Source organism: Protopterus annectens, chromosome 4.part0 (genome assembly GCF_019279795.1).
Source record: "Protopterus annectens isolate FY-2018-M chromosome 4.part0, PAN1.0, whole genome shotgun sequence".
Lineage (NCBI taxonomy): Eukaryota > Metazoa > Chordata > Ceratodontiformes > Protopteridae > Protopterus > Protopterus annectens.
In genome coordinates, this window is record NC_056733.1 from 932,474,395 (window position 1) to 932,496,708 (window position 22,314).

A 22,314-nucleotide genomic window follows, 5' to 3' on the forward strand; every position below is an offset into this window, starting at 1 on the left:
TTCAGGGCTCCCGAGAGCACCCTAGCACTACCAGGTTATACCTCATACCATGCTTTTCGGCCCCAGAACTTGGACCGAACCACAAAAGGAGGGGGAGTATTGATATTCATCAAAGATACCCACCCCTCCAGGTTGGTGGCAAAGCACAAAGCATCAGAGACTATCCATGTGCAACTAACAGTGGGTAAAACTTCCTTCCAGTTTATAGCCTGCTACAGACCACCCTCCCAAACCCAGGAACCCCACTCGGCCTTTCTGAGAACACTGGAAAATATGAAGGTCTCTCGAAACACCATTATACTGGGTGACTTCAACTACCCAAACATAGACTGGGAGCATTACTCTAGCTCCAACACCCTAGCCCAAAGGTTCCTAGAATTTATAAACTCAAATGCTATGGAACAACTTGTTACCACTCCCACAAGATGGGAAAACATACTGGACCTGATCATCACCAACATGGGGACTCTATGCTTCAGACCAGAAGTGTATCCCTCACTGGTAAGATCTGACCATAAACTAATCTCACTGGATATTCACATCCCGACCCCACCCCCTGCCCAGAAAACCACAGTGAAAAACTTCTCTAAAGCAAATTTCACACTCCTCAAAACCGAGATGGAATCTTTCAAAGCCCCCGGGCCTGTGGAAAATACGGCCCAGACCGCAGAATCCTTTATAAACACATTCTATGAACACCTTCAGGAATGCATGGATCATGCGATCCCAAATAAAACCAAGACCCAATCCTCCAAAGGCAGACGTCCTGTCTGGTGGACCCCAGCCATAAACAAACTATACAATAGAAGGAGGAAGCTACTAAATGATAGAGCAAAATCCCAAAAAGGGAAGGCATCACTGATCAGTATTAGCAAAAAACTACGGGCACTCATAAAATTGTCTAAGGCCAGCTTCGAGAGAAAAATTGCACAGGACACTAAGGATAATCACAAGGCTTTCTTTAGTTATGTTAGGAACCTGGGTGGTAATTCCCAGATATGCTCAGAATTAGTCCAAAATGACAAAAAATACACTGAACCCACAGACATTGCCAACATCCTAGCTGACAGGTTCAGCGCAAACTTCTCCCCCCTCCCCACCAAAAGGGCAAATATCTATCCCAGCAGAGTGCTGCCCCCCTGACATCTCAGATGCTCAGGTTAAAGCCGCCCTCTCCAAAGCAAAAAGCACAGCATCAATGGGACCAGACGGTGTCCCGGGCTGCGTCCTACATGAACTCCAAGAAGAGCTAAACGCAAACATAAAACTACTGTTCAATCTCAGCCTTACTACAGGATATGTGCCCAAAGAGTGACGTACAGCAACAGTGGTCCCTCTCCATAAAGGTGGTGCCTCAACGGATCCTGGAAACTACCGCCCCATAAGCCTGACTAGCTTGGTCTGCAAAGCTATGGAAAGGATCATCATGGACCTCATAAATAAAGATATTGGGGACCTACAGACACTGGATCCTACCCAGTTCGGCTTTGTTAAGGGCAGATCCTGCCTCTTAAACCTGGTTGATTTCTTTGAAACAGTCACCAAGGCCATTGACGAGGGGAAGGTGGTCCACACACCCTACCTGGACCTCGCAAAAGCCTTCGATACAATACCCCACTTGGGCATTATAGATAAGCTCACCAGCTTAAATATAAACCCCTATGTCACTAGATGGATTGCAAACTGGCTCAAGGACAGAACCCACATGGTTAGAATTGCTGGAGCCATGTCAGACTCAAAACCAGTTAAAAGTGGTGTCCCACAAGGCTCAGTCCTGGGATCTCTCTTGTTCGGTATATATTTCTCAGAGGTACAGGCCAACACGGAAGGACTGTGGCTGACCAAGTTCGCAGATGACTGCAAACTGGGTGCCATAATCGACTCTCCAGCCGACACAAGCATCCTCCAAAAGGGCCTCATAGAAACAGGCAACTGGTGCCAGAGCCATGGCCTCAAGCTAAATGCCAAAAAGTGTATAGTCATCCCCTTTGGCAAAAACAAAGTGCCCACAAATTACCACATAGGTGGTAATCCATTAAGTACAGAAGAAGTAATTAGGGACCTGAGGACCCATGTTGATAGCAATCTCTCATTTGACAACCACGTGGCCAAAGTGGTTAGAAAAACATTTTATATAGCCCACCTAATCATGAAGAGATTCACTCAAGTCCGTTGCTGTGTTTGCAGAACTCAGGAGTCAGGCGCTTTGTGGGGTTTTGCCCAGTTATTTCCCCTGGCCACCCACACCAAGAAGCGCCACTAAACTGAATTTGTTACGTGAGCTGAAAGCTTTACAAGACCTGGTTCAGGACAGTAACTTAAACGGGCAAGGTTTTGCCCAGTTATTTCCCCTGGCCACCCACACCAAGAAGCACCACTAAACTGAATTTGTTACGTGAGCTGAAAGCTTTACAAGACCTGGTTCAGGACAGTAACTTAAACGGGCAAGGTTTTGCCCAGTTATTTCCCCTGGCCACCCACACCAAGAAGCGCCACTAAACTGAATTTGTTACGTGAGCTGAAAGCTTTACAAGACCTGGTTCAGGACAGTAACTTAAACGGGCAAGGTCAATATCCAGAACTATAATTACCAAATAAGATTAATTAGAAAACCCCTCTATAGCTCGTACCCGAGTCTAAAAACACAGCAAAGCATCACATTAAAGGAAGATTTTACTCTGTCTTTCTAGCCCATAATTGGTGAAAATATTGGGAAAACTCAAAAGAAACAAGTAAAACCTAAATATATTCTCCATTACCTTGGTCATTGTGGGGTCGGATTAACCCCGCTCCGCTGCGCTCGGGCTCGCTCCGCGCCCCTCCCTGCCCCCATATCCCACCCGCCCCCAGTGGTCCCACTTTTATACCTAACTAACCACACCCACTTCTATCCACACTCTCTCACAATCACGCGTTACTTTCTCTTCCATCCCCCCTCCTCCCTTCACGTGAACCACTCCCACCGCACTTGCTATCAGCTTAAACGCCTATAACTATGTTAAACACTATGAAGCCCTACCTCTCTCTGATTCTCAAGCCAACCATAAAAATTCTGCCCCTTACTCTATTAGTCCTTACCTCACTATATGTGCTAACTAAATATGAGGACCAACTCTACAAGGGATATCACTATCCCAAGTATCATACTTGTAAGCCATCAACCTTACCTTACACTGCTTATACTACTCACTACCCAACCAATATAGTACAATACACCAAGTACCCCCACCCCCATAAACTAAGAATGAATCATCCTAAATCCAAATATGCTGACAAACTATTACTCAAACTCCTGAAACTTATAGAATATCTGAGAAAAAACTTGCCTAAGGATGGAGACATCCACCCCAACCCAGGTCCTATGACAATCGCTAGCTCTCATAGCCCATCACGTCTCCCTAACTCCCTCCTAATCTGCCATCTAAATATAAGAAGCCTAAACAACAAAATACACAACTTGCATGCTCTGTTAGACACTCACCATCCTGACATTATGTGCCTGACTGAAACTTGGCTTAAACCAGCTACGAAAGACATTGAGATCTCCCCACCAGGCTAAAACATATACAGAAACGACCGCCCAACAAAAAAAGGAGGTGGTATCGCCGTCCTCTTCAAATGCTCACTAAATATTACTTTGAACCCCTCACAACCTCCCCAGATCTCTAATGCAGAATTAATTGCTTTAAAAATACAAATGAATAAGGAAAAAAGTATCAACCTAATTGTGACCTACATCCCCCCTGGAAGTAACACTGACACACTTGAGCATATCTTAAATTGGCTTGCTATCAACTGCCCCCAAGAAACTATTATTTTGGGCGATATGAATATAGACTGGAACCAATGTTGCTCAGAGACCAACCCCACCCTCATAAATCTCCACGGTTTCTCACAAATTATATCCTCCCCCACCAGAATTGGCAACGCCAATCAAAAAGAAAGTCTCCTTGACTGGATACTCACAAACAGTCCGTCCCATGCGTACAAATCTGGGACTCTCCCAAATGAACTCGGTGATCATCTCATAACCTACATAGAGGAAAAAAAAGGCAGGGAGATGCAAGCTACCAGTGTATAAATCAATCAGGAACACGAAACAATTTGACCTCTCTAAATTCCAACTAGAGCTACAGTCTTGTAACTGGTCTAATCTTAAATACCTCCCTCTCGATGAAGCTGTAACAACCTTTAACTCCACCTTTACAAACATACTCAATTCCCATGCCCCCATACGTTCAACCAAGGTCAAAAACCAGACTGCTCCATGGCTAACAAAAGACTAAATCCAAAATCAAACTTAGAAACAAAGCCTGGGACAAATGGCGTGCCTCCAAAGCTCCCCTAGACCAAATTTACTTCCAACAACTTAGAAACGTGACAAAAAAATCTATTTTACTAGACAAAAAGAACTATTACCATCAACTGCAAGATAAACACCAACATAATCCCCAAAAGTTTTGGGCAGGTATTAACAACCTTCTCCATCCAGGAAAGACCACCACTCCAACTCCAGCCGACCTAAATGATAAAAGCCCTGAAGAAGTGGCCAATACCTTTAACTCTTTCTTTATCAATGTTATCAAATCCTTAGCTGCACAACAACCTCCCACCAGCCCCTCTACCACAAGTTTGACCCTGAAGTCAGAGCCCTCCTTCCACCTACAACCTGTTTCCACTTCCTCCATTAGATCCCTACTGAAGAAACTAAAACCTACTACCATTGCTGCCGACCTTCTACCAGCTGATTATCTACAAAAAGCTGCAGAGGTCATAGCCTACCCCATCTCCATCCTAATCAACCGCACCATAACGGAATCTACTATCCCCTCAATTTGGAAAATCTCCCACGTCATCCCTCTCCACAAAGGCGGGACATCCACTGATCTATCCAACTACAGGCCAATAGCCATATTGTCACCACTTGCTAAAATCATGGAAAAATGTATACACAAACAACTTGTACACTACCTAACCCAGAGCAAGCTTCTAACTACCTCACAACATGGTTTCAGGCCCAAACATAGCACTACTACCGCCCTCCTCTCTTTCACCGACACTATAAACCATAATAAGAACAAGAAAAACATGTCATCCGCTCTCTTTCTGGACCTATCAAAGGCCTTTGATATGGTCAACCATCAACTACTTCACAACACTCTAAAAACCTTCGATCTAGACAACACAACACTTAATTGGTTTCATGCCTATCTCTCCGATAGGAATCAAGCTGTACTCTGGCAAAACAAGCTCTCGCCCCTATTACCTAACTCCACAGGGGTTCCCCAAGGCTCCATCCTGGGACCTCTACTCTTTTCTATTTTCATTAACGACCTCCACACAGTCATCCCCGAGACCTCCTGCATTCACTATGCGGACGACTCAACACTAATCAACTCGGACAGGTCACCAGCTAAGCTACTATCCAAAACCCAAGACTGTCTGACTGCAGTTGAAGACTGGTTGTTAGGTCGCCATTTGATCCTTAACCCTAAAAAAAACAAACTATTACTCTTCCATCCTACCCATAAACCTTCCCCTATTCTCTTTTCTGTTCAATCCAAAAATGGGACTACTATATCCCCGGACTCAAACTCCAAGTTACTAGGTGTTACCATAGACAACAAACTCAGATTTGACCTTCACATCAACCAAACTATTAAAACAGTTAATAAGAAACTGGGGTCCCTATATAGAATAAGATCCTTTCTAATTCCCAAGGCGAGAGAGACCACAGCCCGGTCTCATCTCCTCTCCTCCCTCCTTTATGCCTCCCCCATACTCACCAACCTGTACAAATCAGACCTAAACAAGCTCTCAGGTTGCTATAATCATATTGCTAGATTTGTTACTGGCATGCCTTACAAAACCCATCACTGTATCAACCTGCATAACCTTGGCTGGGTTGAACTACCAAACCTACTCCAGCAGACCCAACTAACAGTAGCTTTTAAAATTCTCACTCAACCCGACACCATTCCTGCGCTGCGTAATTTAATCACCCCATACTTAAACCTAACTAGTCTGCGCTCAGCAAATAGGCTACTTGCTCAAACGGTCAAATCCTGTAATTTTGGAGGTGACTCGCTGTTTGCAAATTCCATTGGTAAAATATGGAATTCCCTTCCGCCTCAACTCACCACTATCACCTCTCTATCCAAATTCAAGAAAAGTCTATCCCTCCACTTTAAAAACCAGTGGCTCCGTCAATGTTCCAAACCAGACTAAACCCGTTACCCTCCTCATCCTCGACTTCTCTGTAGGAGTTCCTCAAGGCTCTTCTCTGCATCTAGCATTACTCTGACATGTTTTCCTTCTAAATCTTAATTGTATACAATCGTATGTCTCTCTGTACCTTATGTATTAATTATCAAAAGAAGTATTGTATACTCTGTTTATATGAATGTAAATTGCTGTCTATGTGGAGCTTTTCTCCCCGGGCCTCCGCTGAAAATGGACATGTATCCAGACGGATAATCCCGGTCAACAAATGTAAAATAAAATAAATAAAATCTAGATCAGGGGAGGTCATCATGCCTCTTTACTCATCCCTCATCAGGCCCATAATTGAGTGCAATGCCCCTTTTGGGATGTACCTTACCAGACACCTGCAGCAACTGGAAAGACCCCAAAAGTACCTCACCAAGAGGATCAAAGGGCTCAAACAGATGCCATATGCTGCCCAGTTAAAGAAACTCCAGCTCTACTCAGTGGCATACCGCCTGTTCAGAGGCGATCTGTGCCTGACGTATAAAGCCATGTCCAACCCGGAATTAATGGACATGCTGCACCTCAAAAAATCCAAATCCCATCGAGCTCTGTGCTCGAGACTTGAACCTCAACACTGAAATAAATAGGACATGCTGGAGGGACAGATTCATAACCCAGAGGCTCCCTTCACTCTGGAATAAAATCCCAGTCCAGGTTAGGCAGAGTCCCTCATTGACTCTCTTCAAGAGGAATCTTGATGAGTGGATGGGAGATTGTAGGTTTACCCCGGATATCACTTCTGTGTCACTGTTAGACAGAGGCACAGTATGCTAACCTCAAAAAAGGGCATAGCAAAATAAATTTAAAATGGGTGGCGAAAGCCAAACACATTCTGGCTAGGCTTATAAATGCCCTAGGGCAGATAGCCTAGTATGAACCTATGAACAAGCCTACAGACCTTTATATCATCTGGGACAAGACTCTAGATCACCAAAGATCTTGTGGCCTGCTTCTCATCTTGGGATTGGTGCTACTGTTTTGCTTCTGGTGAGAGAAGAAGCAAAGGAGCAGTGTAGCCCAGCAGTATTAAGCTGTGATGAGACAAGCACTAGTAGAAGTCAGCAGTAAGCCATTCATGCAGTTCCCTCTTTTCATCATTCTTGACAATCTAATTCTTTCTTTTCTGTAAGTATTGCTTAATTTGCTGCTGTCTAACCTAACTTCAAATACCTGCCTACATATTTCATCCACAAATCATCAGGTTCTCTTTATTAGTTACCCTCAAATGTTTGGCAGTGCCTTGTACAGATGCACACACCGTGCATTGACAATTTTCTTGTGAAAGCAGCATTGAAATGTTACCAGTACTTTGTTGCACACAAGGCAATGACAAGCATTGCCCCCAGAGTTGCAAACCAGATACTCCTGACATTACTTTATATTCTCATTCCAACAGTCTAATCAGTAAGAAGGGCTCTGTTGCCATGATATGAACTTTCCCACTATCTCTTTTACGGATATCCTGAGGCAATATAGAAATTACTTCATGTTTACTGACAACCAGTTAATTCTCAAACAAAGTGCTGTGGTATGTGGGAGATATATTTACACACCGTCACTGGAGGCAAAGCTCTCACATAAAAGCACTCCTAATGTCAGTCACATTGTCAATTGTACACACGCTACATCCTTCACACACAATACAAAGCAGACACACAGACCCACATATGCTGAGGCACTTAAATGTAACACTCCTAATCCCCAAAGACCTCATAGACAAAGTACACATAACAAATATCCTCAGCAGCCTTGAATGCACTTTTTCAAAACAACATCAACACATACAGCCATGTCTCATAGATCCTCTACTTCTAAGCCCATAAAGCAAGCCACCACACAGTCCAACATTCTGGATATTGGAGACCCCATCATGAGGTACACTGATGTCCCTCTCTCCAGGCTGAATGAGGAGAAAGTCATGGTCAGTTGCTTTTTGGAGACTGGGACCTGCCACATTACACATGCACTCAGGTCATTGGGCCCACAAGTACCAGTATGACTCAGTCATAGTCCATGTGGATGTAAACGACCTGACACATACTTCCCTAGACTATATGAAGAGAGCCATCATGAAGCTCTCAGAATATGTATCCCAAGCTAGTATGAGCCTAGCATTGAGCTTCATTTTACCTTCTCCAAGGTTGGGTTGGTGGTTGGCATAAAGGTTAAAGTATATACCTTAAAGACTCAAGGTGCAGGGTTTGATTCTCACCTTTGTGAAGCATGACTGTGCTTAAAAAGGCCTCTCTGAGGTGATTAGCCTAATAATTACCTAATCACCTGTGATGCCACAATTCGAACAAAAGATGATTGATTTAAATAATTGGCTTATCTTTTGGTGTCATTCTAAGGGAGTGCAGTATTTGTCAGCATGGAAGGAGATGGTCAACAGAATAAGTTGCTTTGCCAGGGCTTTCAAATATTAGCTAAAACACTGTCCTCCTGCATAGGGCCTTTTAGGCAATGACAAACTGAGAATACTTCCGACATGCAAACCAAAACCAAGAAAATCTAAAGGTGTTACTGCTTAATGCTAGGAGTCTAAACAAAAACCAAGAAAATCTAAAGGTGTTACTGCTCAATGCTAGGAGTCTAAACAAAAACTGCACTCCCTAAAAAACAAGAAAATCTAAAGGTGTTACTGCTCAATGCTAGGAGTCTAAACAAAAACCTCCACTCCCTAAAAACCTAAAGGTGTTGCTGCTCAATGCTAGGAGTATAAACAAAAACCTCCATTCCCTAAAAACCAAGAAAATCTAAAGGTGTTACTGCTCGATGCTAGGAGTCTAAACAAAAACTCCACTCCCTAAAAACCAAGAAAATCTAATGGTGTTACTGCTCAATGCTAGGAGTCTAAACAAAAACCTCCACTCCCTAAAAACCAAGAAAATCTAAAGGTGTTACTGCTCGCTGCTAGGAGTCTAAACAAAAACCTCCACTCCCTAAAAACCAAGAAAATGTAAAGGTGTTACTGCTCGATGCTAGGAATCTAAACAAAAACCTACATTCCCTAAAAAACAAGAAAATCTAAAGGTGTTACTGCTCAATGCTAGGAGTCTAAACAAAACCTGCACTCCCTAAAAACCAAGAAAATCTAAAGGTGTTACTGCTCAATGCTAGGAGTCTAAACAAAAACCTGCACTCCCTAAAAACCAAGAAAATCTAAAGGTGTTACTGCTCAATGCTAGGAGTCTAAACAAAAACTCCACTCCCTAAAAACCAAGAAAATCTAAAGGTGTTACTGCTCAATGCTAGGAGTCTAAACAAAAACTCCACTCCCTAAAAACTAAGAAAATCTAAAGGTGTTACTGCTCAATGCTAGGAGTCTAAACAAAAACCTCCACTCCCTACAAGCTCTCCTTACCCTAGTGAATGCTGACATGTGTGTGGTTACTGAGACATGGTTTAAAGCTGTGGAGAGCACAATGACATTGCAAGCTTATAATGTCTTCCACACATTTAGGCCTGCTACTTCACAGACCGGGACTAAAGCTGGAGGTGTCTTGATCTACATCAAAAATAAATATACCTCAAGGCTGATCAAACAGGACAATGCACATGAGCTTCTCCACGTTCAAATCACCATAGGCAAAATCCTGTACCACTTTCTTGCAAGCCATAGGTCCCCCTCTGTGACCCAGGAAACCTATAACATGTATGTAAACTTATTAGAAACACTCACCATCCAACCTAATGCCATATTCATAGGTGACTTTAATTACCCCACTATTAACTGTGAATCATATACGACACAAAATGTACAGGCACTGAGATTCCTGGATTTTGTAAATACAAACTCCCTACACCAGACTGTCAATATACCAACCAGGGGTGCAACCATACTGGATCAGGTCCTCACAAATATGGGAGAGTACTGTACAGCCTGTAATGTAGTGTCTTCCCTAGTACGGTCAGACCACAAAATGGTCTACTTTGAAGTAAAGATAAAACCTGGACCCCCAGCTAACCCTGAAATATTCAAGAACAACTCTAAGGCTAACCTCCTGCTATTAAGTGATAATCTGATAAAATTTCAAGCCCCCATAACCCTGAGAGCACTGTTGCCTACATGGATCTGTTCACAGAAAGCCTATACAAGCTTGTTAATAGCTGCATAGAGACAGCTGTACCCACCAGGAAGAAGTACAGAACTACCTTACAAAACAAGCCCCCCTGGTGGAAGCGCAACATCAGTGCCTGTATAACAGAAAGAGGAAACTCATGGCAAAAATTAGGAGGTACAGCACCCAGCAGGGTAAAAGCACTCTCATCAAACTAAACGAACAACTCAGAGGACAAATAAAGTCTATCAAAGCCAAATTTGAGATAAATTTGGCCTCCCGTGCCAAGGACAACCACAAAGCATTCTGTAGCTATGCCTGCAACATCAAAGGCAATACAAAGTTGTGTGCAGGGCTCATTGTTAATGGAGCCATCTATACTGAACCAGAGGATCTTGCAAACCTACTGGCTGACAAATTCATCTCCAACTTTACCCCCTCCCCCCTCAACCTTCCCTCAGGAAATACAATCAAATATACCCCCCCACTATCGCTAGAGAATAGGTCCTCAATGTTCTCTCAAATGCCAAGAACGCTGCATCAATGGGCCCATACAGTATGCCAGGATGCCTTCTAAATAACATAAAACATGACCTGTCAAGCCGTCTGGAATTGCTATTTAAATGTAGCCTCCAAAAGGGCTTTGTGCCTTATGAATGGAAAATAGCAATGGCATCCCTCTGCACAAAGTTGGGCCATCTTCCGACCCTGGAAACTACAGAGACATAAGTCTCACAAGTCTTGTATGCAAAGCCATGGAAAGAATTATCATGAAATTGATCAAAAATGACATAGGAAACCTCCAGACACTGGACCCAACCCAATTTGGTTTCATCAAGGGCAGGTCATGCCTACTCAACCTTGTGGAGTTCTTTGGGAGGGTTACCAAAGCAATGTATGAGGGCAAAATGGTTCACACTGCCTACCTTGACCTGGCCAAGGCATTTGACACAATACCCCACTCAGGCATTGTTGACAAACTCAAGAGGTTATGTACAAACCCTTATGTCACCTGTGAAATAATAGTTGTCTCACAGACAGGACCCAGGAAGTTAGAACTGGGGAGCTCACCTTTACAAAGAAGCCAGTCACGAGTGGTGTCTCTCAGGGTTCAGTCTTGGGACCGTTCCTTTTTGACATTTACTTCTCTGAAGTCAAGGCCAGTGTCAGTGGTCTCTGGCTGACTAAATTTGCAGATGATTGCATATTAGGAATTATTGAATCCCTCACTGACAAACATTCTCCAAGAAGGGTTGACAGACAAATGGTGTCAGAGCCATGGACTAAAACTAGATGCCAAGAAATGCATAATCGTATCCTTCTGGAAGTCATCCTCCCCTGGTAATTATCATATTGATAACACCCCCTTAAGAGTTGACCCCAGTAGTCCCAGAAATTGTAATCTAGCCTTTCATCATCATGCATCTACAGTAGTGAGGAAATCATTCTATGTTGTGCAATTTGTAAACAAAGGTATGGTATCTAGGCCCAAGGAAGTCAGTGTTCCACTGTATTCAGCATTAATCAGATCTGACATTGAGTTGAGTGCCCTCTTTGGTATGTACCTAACCAAGCATATCCAACAACTGGAACATCCACAGAGGTTCCTAACTAAAAGAATACAGGGTGTAAGTAACATGTCGTATGCAGACCGCCTCAAGGTGCTATCCTTGTATTCTGTCTCCTACAGGCTGTTGAGAGATCGCTGGCTGGCATACAGGGCATTGTCTGACCCCAGTCTGATGGAATTCCTGCGTATCAGCAAAACAAACAGCACCAGAATTACCTAATGTCCTTCTATTCTTATGTTGTAGTATTTTTACTATGGGATCCTACACCTCAGGCGACCCGAACATTGGCTCCTATGCAAAAGCTCAATCCTGGTTGCTGCTAGTGTGTGGGACATCACATGCAGGGCCATAAACCAGGGGCCTTAAATGTGACGTCTGCACGCACAGACCTCAGAACTTTTCTGCAGCTTCGCTCCTATTCTTCAAAACGTCTAAAGTTAAGTTCCCCGTTGGGGAAATCTTATTATTGTCTTTGCTTGAGCTTAGGTTGTTGCCTGTTTCCTTAGCTGATGTCTGCTAGGAAGGGGAAATGTAGATGTGGACATCAAATTCCGCACAAGGACTCCTATGAACTTTGCTTGTTCTGTTTAAGCCGGGAACATGATCATATCTCCTGTACCATCTGCTAGTCGTTTGTTCACAAAACTCTCAGAAGCCGTCTGGCTGCCCTGAATTTATACCTTGAGAAACAGAGGTTAAAGAAGCTAGTTTTACAAATGGATCTGGAGTCGGCCGTCCAGACAGAACCACCAGAAAAGATGACCAAAGTTTCTAGACCTACCACTTCTGCCCCTCCATCATCAGATGCCCCACCAACTGCCGATATATAGGGGTTGAGGGACGTCTGCTAGAACCAGCATCTTCAGCGACTTCCCTTTAGGGAGCTCCTTCTGAAGTACCGGTAGGCACATCCATGGAGGTTATTCTGATGTCGGCTATTGCTGAAGTCAAGGGGGAATCAGGTTCCTCTGGACGACCATCCTTGATCCAGGATTCCGAATCCTCATCTATAGGCCAGATCCCTGAAACTAGGCCCTCAGCTTCTACCTAATGAATTCCTTTAAAAAAGAAACAAAATACTAAGCATTTGTCTGCTCCTTCTGAGGAACAACCAGACTGGTAGTCCTTTTCACAGTCTTTGCTGCAGGTCTTCTTGGGCCTTAGGCCTTTAGCCTCCTCAGCACCCACATTACCTGTACTAAGCCCCAGGCCTCCTTCAGCTACCTCCATCCCTCCTACCCTCTCCCAGAAGAAAGAAGCCTCATCCTTCTCAGATGAGTCAGTTACTTACTCATCCCAAATAGTTTCTCCCTTGTTCTACTACTCCCCAGATGAGGATTCAATTGAGGGAGACCCCCCCCCCCGAGGACATTAAATTAGGAGAAACTATCACAAAAATGAGGGAGTATTTCAAATGGGTCTAAATTAGAACATCGAAATTTCACAATTTCGAATGTTCTAATATTGACCCCTATTCAGCGAACGCTGAAAATAGCGAAATGACAGAAAAACTAATTTTTTTCCTAGGGAAATAATTTGGTTTTCCGTTTCGGTCGTTTCACTATTTTCAGCACTGTGATGGAAATTTACGGGTCGGGTTCAGGTAAGTGTGCGATTGGGCGCGGGTTAGGTGAGTTGGGGTTAGGGCGTGGGTTAGGTATGTGTGCGATTGTGTGGACGTGAGGGTTAGGGCAGGTTAGGTGTGTGTGTGATAGTGATGGACCTAAGGGTTAGAGTTTGGGTTAAGGTAAGTGGATAGTTACTGGTGTTTGTACAGTTTAGTGTATGGTTAGCTGCAAGATTTTAGGTGTATGTGTGTGGATTGCTGTTTGTTTGGTGTGCTTGTGTTGTGTGTATGTGTATTGGAACAGCAGTTTTTTCCTTAGGAAAAAATTTACTGTTCTGCATGTTCAATGTTGTCAGCATTCGCTGAATAGGGGTCGATATTAGAACATACAAATTTGTGAAATTTCGATGTTCTAATATAGACCCATTTTAAATGAGATACAGCCCAGATGACTGAAATTCAAGGAAGGTGTTTTGAGCTGCTCCAGGTTGAATCACCCTCTCCATCAGCCATTCCACTGGTGATTCCAGCATACCTCGATGCATTTGCATCAGCCTCAAAGAATCCTGATTCTCAACCTCCTGCTCCCAACAGACCTGACCGTTTCTATAAGGTCCCTGATGAGCACAAATTTCATGTAAAGCCCCCTTTGGCGGACCCTGCTGTGTTAGCAGTGGCCCCTGACAAGCAGTCTAGACTCCTTCCTTCCTCATCACTCTTGCCGTCAGACAAGGATAGCAAGGTAATTGACAGGCTGGGAAGGAAGATGTATACCTCTTCCACTCTAGCATTTAGGGCAATTAATTACAAGGCCCATATGGTCAAATATGCCCTAGATTTGGTATCACAGGCTTCATCCCTACTGTCCTCGTTACCTGACTCCCCAAACAAGACACAAATAGCATCTAAGCTGTCCCTGGCATCTCAGGTGGCCAGACACTCGATAAAGTGCAGCTATGATTCATCTGAGGCCTCTACTAGATCTGCAGCATCTGCTTCTGTTTTACGCAGATATTCATGGCTTAGACTCCAGCCCCTGTCTGAAGACTTTAAAACAAATATTTTGGATGCACCTCTGGATAATAAACTCCTGTCTGCAGACCTGTTTAAAAGCCTACCGGCGAAGAGTAAAGAACTCCAAGACATGAAACACGTAGTGGTCTCCCCAGTACTGAAATTTCACAGGAATTATCCTGCAAAGACCTCCTTTGTCAAGAAAGCCCCTGCCCCAGCCACCCCTTCATCCTCCAGACATAGAAAAGGGCCAGGAAACAAACCTCCTCTAGGACAGCCACTTCTCATCCCCCCCAGCAGGCAGCCCATTTGGGACAGGAATAATAATGTGTGACTGCCTCAACCACCTTCCCCTCTCATCCCTTCCCTGTCTCGTTTTCTTCCCCTCTGGAAAGAAGTCACTTCAGACAGCTGGGTCCTGGCAATAATGGAAAAAGGATGCTTCTTGTCTTGGCAGGAAAAACCCATTCCATTAGGCACCCCCCCCCAAGAACAAACCACTCCTAACCCCCCCCCCCCAAGAACCAACTACACCTAATCCCACAGATTATCCAGGACCTTCTTGCTCAGGGAACCATAGAACCTGTTCCATCAGTCCAGGAAGGAAAAGGATTCTACTCCAGGTTATTCCTGGTACCAAAAAAGGATGGCCCTTAAAGGCCCATACTGAGCTTATCTGTCCTAAACCTCTTTCTGAAGGTTCCTTTCTTCAGGATGCTATCCCATCAAAGCCTACTTCCACTATCACCAACCAAAGCCTTCGTGGCCACTTTGGACTTGGAGGCTTACCTCCACATCCCTATCCACCCAAACCACAGGAAGTCCCTATGCTTTGCTGGACCCTTGGTTTATTCACTGCACCTAGGGTCTTTAAAAAGTTCCTAGCCCCATCCATAGCGTACTGCATGACCAAGGACATTCAAATCTACCCCTGCATAAACGACATCTTCATCCTTGCAGAGAGAGAGAGAACACGCACTCCAAAACCATCTGTCCTTCTCCATGTCTCTGCTCCAGAGGTTAGCATTCTCATACAGCCTCATGAAATCATCCCTGTCCCCAGCACAGGACAAAGCCTTCCTGGGTTGCAGGATAAGGACAGACCTGATGGAGGCCTTTCTCCCTCAGGACAAGATAACTTCCCTGGTCAACCACTTCCAGGACCTCCTCCTAATCAACCATCTGTCAGCCAGGCAATTTGTACGCCTCTTAGGCTTAATGGCAACCACCATCCCCATGCTGCCACTAGCCAGACTGCACATGAGGAAGTTACAGTGGTACCTGAGGAATGTGTGGTCTCAACACAGCCACCCACTGGATTTTGATACCCTTCCTTCCATGCCTAAAGATAGAATTGAAATGGTGAATTCGGCAGGTACAACTAAACCCAGGCCTATCCCTGCAGTCCACCACGCCTACTTAACTTATGCACACAGATGCTGCAGATCTAGGCTGGGGAGCAACCATGAATGGCCTCAAAGTATAAGCCCTATGGGAGCCATCACTCCAGAAAAAGAGCATTAATGTAAGGGAGATGACTGCAGTCCACCTGACCCTGCAAACCTTCTCCCACTCATAGGACCGGGTCCCTTAAAAATCTTCACGGACAATACCACTGTAATGTGGTACATCAACAAACGGGGGAGGGGGGCAGGTCTTACCTGCTCTGCCGGCTAGCAATGCAAGCTTGGGAGTTAGCCTCTCGAAACATTTCACTGCAGGCAGTCTATATCCCATCCCAGGATAACCATCAGGTGGATGCTGTCAGCAGATCATTCTGTCTGCATCACAAGTGGATGTTGCACAGAGGATGTGTTCCTAGACATTGTCCACCAATGGGACACACTTCAAGTATATTTATTTGCCTTCCCCCCCAGAACAGAAAACTGAAAACTTTCTGTGCCAAGGATCCCTTTCCACTAGTGTGGACACCGTCACCATTTCATGGAAGGGACTGTTTCTGCATGCCTTCCCTCCCTTCCCTCTCATTCAGTAAATCCTCCTAAAAACCAGGAGGGACATGCCAAAAATCTTGCTGGTGACTCCCTATTGGCCAAGGCAGCATTGATTTCCCCCTACTTCAATCTCTTGCCAAAGGCAATCACCACAAGTTGCCTCACAAGGTGGACCTGCTCACACAACAGAAGGGATCGCTCATTCACCTGCACCCAAAGATGCTTTGCTTAACCCTCTGGGTGATCAGCTTTTAATTCCCTTCAGACACCAATACGCTGAGGACATGCTATCTATCCTGCAGGAGGCCAAGAAACCCAATACCAGGAGATCCTACATTTCCAAATGGGAAAGGTTCTCCAAATGGTGTCTCCAAAGACATAGGGACCCCTTTCAAGCAGATGTTCCCCTAGTCTTAACATGTGTGTGAGATCATAAAGTCAGACCTTTCATACTCTTAGTGAAGGTGCACTTATCTGCTATCTCTGCCTACTTACCTGTGGAACCCCCTTTTCTCTCCAGATTGGATGATACACTATTCCTAAAAGGGGTCCTGCACATTAGGCCACCAAAGAAGTCTATCCCACTTCCATAGAACCTTAATTATGTCCTGGAAAAACTTACACTTGCCCCATTTGAGCCAGCCAGCTCTGCCTTCCTACAGATGTGCACGTGGAAAACAGTCCTACTGCTAGCCCTTACCTCAGCCAGAAGGGTTTCAGAATTACAGGTGCTTATGGCATCTCCACCCTACACTATCTTCCACAAATATAGGGTGCCCTGCGCACCAACCTCTCCTTCATGCCCAGAGTGGTCAATGAACTATCACTAAATCAGTCCATTCATTTACCCACCTTCTTTCCATCTCCTAAAAATGATAGTGAGAGAATACTACCCTCCCTGGATGCCACAGACAACTGAGGTTTTGCTTGGACAAAACTAAGGCCATCAGAAAGTCTAATCAGCTCTTTGTGTCATTTCATCCCAGGGCCCTGGGCAAGGCAGTATCCAAGCAAACTGTCTCTTGCTGGATAAGGAAAACTATCAGTTTCTGCTATTTCTACCATGGGAAACAAGTACCTCATGGGGTCAGGGCTCATTCTACAAGAGCAGTAGCCTCTTCTGGGGCCTTCCTCAAAGGCTTGGACACTACTTCCATCCTTAAGGCAACCGTCAGCTCCTCGGTACATACCTTCACCAAACATTACAAACTGGACCATATTTCCAGAGCCAGGGCAGGGTTTGCAAGAGGACTCATGCAAGGATTCCTTGGATCTGTTTCCTGTACCTCCACCCTTCCTCCTTCTTAAGCTGTGGTACTCTCCCACAGTAAGAATACTGCAACATGTGAAGAGAAGGGCATAGAATAGTTGTGTAAAATCTTGCCATAACCTTAAATTTCGTTCTCGTCCATGTTGCAGTATTCCTTCCCTCCCACCTAGCCCCCCCTTATGACAGTCACCTGTCTAGAGGGCATCATTGAGAACTACCTAGACTTGGGTCAGGCTGGGCAATTAAGTACATTTCACCTGTCTAGAGGACATCATTGGCACTACCTAGACTACTGTCCAGCCAGTTCTGAGGTCTGTGCGTGCAGACGTCACATTTAAGGCTCCTGGTTTATGGCCTTGCATGTGACATCCCTCGCACTATCAGCAACCTGGCTTGTACTTTTGCATAGGAGCTGAGGTTTGGGTCACCTGAGTCGGAGGATCCCACTGTAGGAATACTGCAACATGGAAGAAAAGGACGTCTATGGTTATGGTAAGATTGTACACAACTATTCTTTCTAAAGACTTGAACCTTGCTTGTGATATAAATAGGACCTGCTGGAGAGACAGGTATGTATCCTCGAGACTACCCCCTTTCTGGAACAGGCTCACCATCCATGTGAAGCCAAGCTCCTCCCTAACCCAGTTCAAGTGTGACTTGGACAGTTGGATAGGGAGCAGGAAGTTCATCCTTGGTTTGGCACCTGTGTCTCTAACGCACATAGGTAGCCTGTAAATGGTTCATCTCCCAGGCCCCTAATTGTAGATGTTTCATCTCCCAAGCCCGTTTAGACTTATCAAAGGTACCAGAACTCAGAGGTTTGGAATGCATGACTAGGCTTAAAAAGTCCCTTGTAGTCATTAGCATAATAAACGCCTATTAACCTTTGAGCCTAAAAGAAACTGCTTGATAAGGATTTAGCACTTAAAGTGCATTTAAGCAGTAAAATCTCCTCAGAAATCCATAGCAGTAAAACTGGCAGCTTTCATTTTTATCTGTTGTGGGGAAATGCTTCTTACCCACTTTTATTTATTATCATCCAGCAACTATAGATTGATGAATATATAAAGGCGCCCCAGAGCTCCCTCTCTGGAGGTTAAAGGAGGTGGTTTGTGTAGGTATTCCCCTGCTCTATATAATGATGAAAAGATAAAGGTGCCCCAGAGCTCCCTCTCTGGAGGTTAAAGGAGGAGGTTTGTGTAGATATTCCCCGGCTCTATAGAGTGATGAAAATATAAAGGTGCCCCAGAGCTCCCTCTCTGGAGGTTAAAGGATGTGGATTGTGTATATATTCCCCTGCTCTATAGCATGATGAAAAGATAAAGGTGCCCCAGAGCTCCCTCTCTTGAGGTTAAAGGAGGAGGTTTGTGTAGATATTCCCCTGCTCTATAGAGTGATGAAAAGATACAGGTGCCCCAGAGCTCCCTCTCTGGAGGTTAAAGGAGGAGGTTTGTGTAGATATTCCCCTGCTCTATAGAGTGATGAAAAGATAAAGGTGCCCCAGAGCTCCCTCTCTGGAGGTTAAAGGAGGTGGTTTGTGTAGATATCCCCTGCTCTATAGAATGATGGAAAGATAAAGGTGCCCCAGAGCTCCCTCTCTGGAGGTTAAAGGAGGTGGTTTGTGTAGATATTCCTCTGCTCTATAGAGTGATGAAAAGATAAAGGTGCCCCAGAGCTCCCTCTCTGGAGGTTAAAGGAGGAGGTTTGTGTAGATATTCCCCTGCTCTATAGAATGATGAAAAGATAAAGTTGCCCCAAAGCTCCCTCTGGAGGTTAAAGGAGGAGGTTTGTGTAGATATTCCCCGGCTCTATAGAGTGATGAAAAGATAAAGGTGCCCCAGAGCTCCCTCTCTGGAGGTTAAAGGAGGAGGTTTGTGCAGTTATTCCCCTGCTCTATAGAGTGATGAAAAGATAAAGGTGCCCCAGAGCTCCCTCTCTGGAGGTTAAAGGAGGAGGTTTGTCTCTCTGGAGGTTAAAGGAGGAGGTTTGTGTGGATATTCCCCTGCTCTCTAGAGTGATGAAAAGATAAAGGTGCCCCAGAGCTCCCTCTCTGGAGGTTAAAGGAGGAGGTTTGTTTCTCTGGAGGTTAAAGGAGGAGGTTTGTCTCTCTGGAGGTTAAAGGAGGAGGTTTGTCTCTCTGGAGGCTAAAGGAGGAGGTTTGTCTCTCTGGAGGTTAATGGAGGAGGTTTGTGTCTCTGGAAGTTAAAGGAGGAGGTTTGTCTCTCTGGAGGTTAAAGGAGGAGGTTTGTCTCTCTGGAGGTTAATGGAGGAGGTATGTCTCTCTGGAGGCTAAAGGAGGAGGTTTGTCTCTCTGGCGGTTAAAGGAGGAGGTTTGTCTCTCTGGAGGTTAAAGGAGGAGGTTTGTCTCTCTGGAGGTTAAAGGAGGAGGTTTGTCTCTCTGGAGATTAAAGGAGGAGGTTTGTCTCTCTGGAGATTAAAGGAGGAGGTTTGTCTCTCTGGAGGTTAATGGAGGAGATTTGTCTCTTTGGAGGTTAAAGGAGGAGGTTTGTCTCTCTGGAGGTTAATGGAGGAGGTTTGTCTCTCTGGAGGTTAAAGGAGGAGGTTTGTCTCTCTGGAGGTTAAAGGAGGAGGTTTGTCTCTCTGGAGGTTAATGGAGGAGGTATGTCTCTCTGGCGGTTAAAGGAGGAGGTTTGTCTCTCTGGCGGTTAAAGGAGGAGGTTTATCTCTCTGGCGGTTAATGGAGGAGGTTTGTCTCTCTGGAGGTTAATGGAGGAGGTTTGTCTCTCTGGAGATTAAAGGAGGAGGTTTGTCTCTCTGGAGGTTAATGGAGGAGATTTGTCTCTTTGGAGGTTAAAGGAGGAGGTTTGTCTCTCTGGAGGTTAATGGAGGAGGTTTGTCTCTCTGGAGGTTAAAGGAGGAGGTTTGTCTCTCTGGAGGTTAAAGGAGGAGGTTTGTCTCTCTGGAGGTTAATGGAGGAGTTTTGTGTGGATATTCCCCTGCTGACTGAAGTATGAAGACACTTTTGCTGTCGTTATTTTCACTGCTTTCTTTTCTGATATTTTATGAAAGAATCTGTTCATGTTTTGAGCAAAAGTGCTGCAAAATACTACACCTGTAAGCCATCATTTATCTTTGTGAAGGCAGACATTTGGCAGTAGCAAGCTCAGTCTTCTCCCAGAATTGATGCTGTACCTGTATCTTGTCTGTGTAACTTCACTGTTATCTGGCTTTTCGGATCCATGCCTGTTTGTACTTCATAGGGAGATTGTTTATTAAGTGCACAAGGTCCTCTTGCAGTCCAGGCATGTTTATGTGGCCCTGCACAACTTTGATCCCTCTGCTTTTGAGAGTTGTTGGCACGGTATCTGCCATCCTTTCCCCAGTACTTGGCCACGTGGCTAGAATCCTATGGGATCTTTTCATTTGATCATCTTGGATCGCCATCATCAACTCCGTCTTCCTATTTTTTTTTCCTACATGGGTTGGGTTGTCGTGTCAGCTGTTGTCATCTGTCTCTGGTCATTGCCACTGACCCACCTTCCTTTACAGTCATGCGTGACTATTGCAGGTCTTTTCTCTCTCAATCCATCCATCTCTTTGCTCGACCCCCTCATTTTTTCTTGCCTTCTTCCTGTTTATCCCAAATCATCTTCATCATCAGATTGTCTTCTGCTTTTCTGCATGTGCCCAAACAATTATAACTTGTTCTCTTTGACATTCTCTGCAATTGGATCAACTTAGGCTTCTGCTCTGATGTACTTATTTCTTCATCTGACTGTGTGCATCCTACCACCCATCTCAGGCACTTCTTTTCCATCACCTCTAGCTTCCTCAGTTCCTCTGCCTTCACTGCCCAGGTTTCTGTGCCATACAGTAGTACTGTTCACATAATTGTTTTGCACACCTTAATTGTCAGCTTGTTTGGCATTGTTCTGTCATACACTACCCCTGACACTGTGCCGTTTGGCTGCAGCCCTTCTGACTCTGTTAACCTGTTTCACTATTTTTCCTTCTGTCTCATTTCTTAGCTTCTTCTGATTTCCCCATTTGCTGCCATTACAATTGTTTTATCTGTACTTAGTTTCATCCCATGTGCTTCCTTTGGTTTGGTATTCTCTTCCCTTACCCTTTGTTGAAGTTCTTGCTCAGATTCTACCTGTAATGACATACCATCTGCATACAATAACGTTGCTGATCTGTCCGATCCGAATTGTTTGCTAATGTAGTTCATTACCAATATGAACTGACATGGGCTTAGAGACAAATCCTGATGCACACCAACTCCCTCTGAGAACCCCTCTGTGAGTCAGAACACTGTTCACACTTAAATCATTGTGTTCCTTGTAAATAGCCTGCATTAATTCTACCAGTGTTTCTGGAACTTTCAACCACCATAAGACTGCCCAAATCAGCTTTCTTGGGACATTGCCCATATGCTTTTTCCAAGTCTAGGAATGCCCAGTTGGACTCTTTCCTCACGTCTAGCTTCTTCCAAACTGTCTGTCTCACTGCAGACATCATTACTTTGCTCTAATGGACTCTGTCCTCATCTCTAGCTTCTTCCAAACTATCTGTGCCACTGCAGAAATCAGATTAGTTTGTCTCACTGCAAACATCCGATCAGTTGTGCTGCGTCCTGATCTGA

General features: G+C 44.7%; 1 protein-coding gene across 1 annotated transcript in view; it reads left to right on the plus strand.

Moving 5' to 3' along the window:
• Window positions 1-22,314, plus strand: part of KNTC1 (kinetochore associated 1) — a 3,090,908-nt gene that overhangs the window by 2,508,940 nt on the left and 559,654 nt on the right. The gene's annotated exons all lie outside the window — the stretch shown is intronic.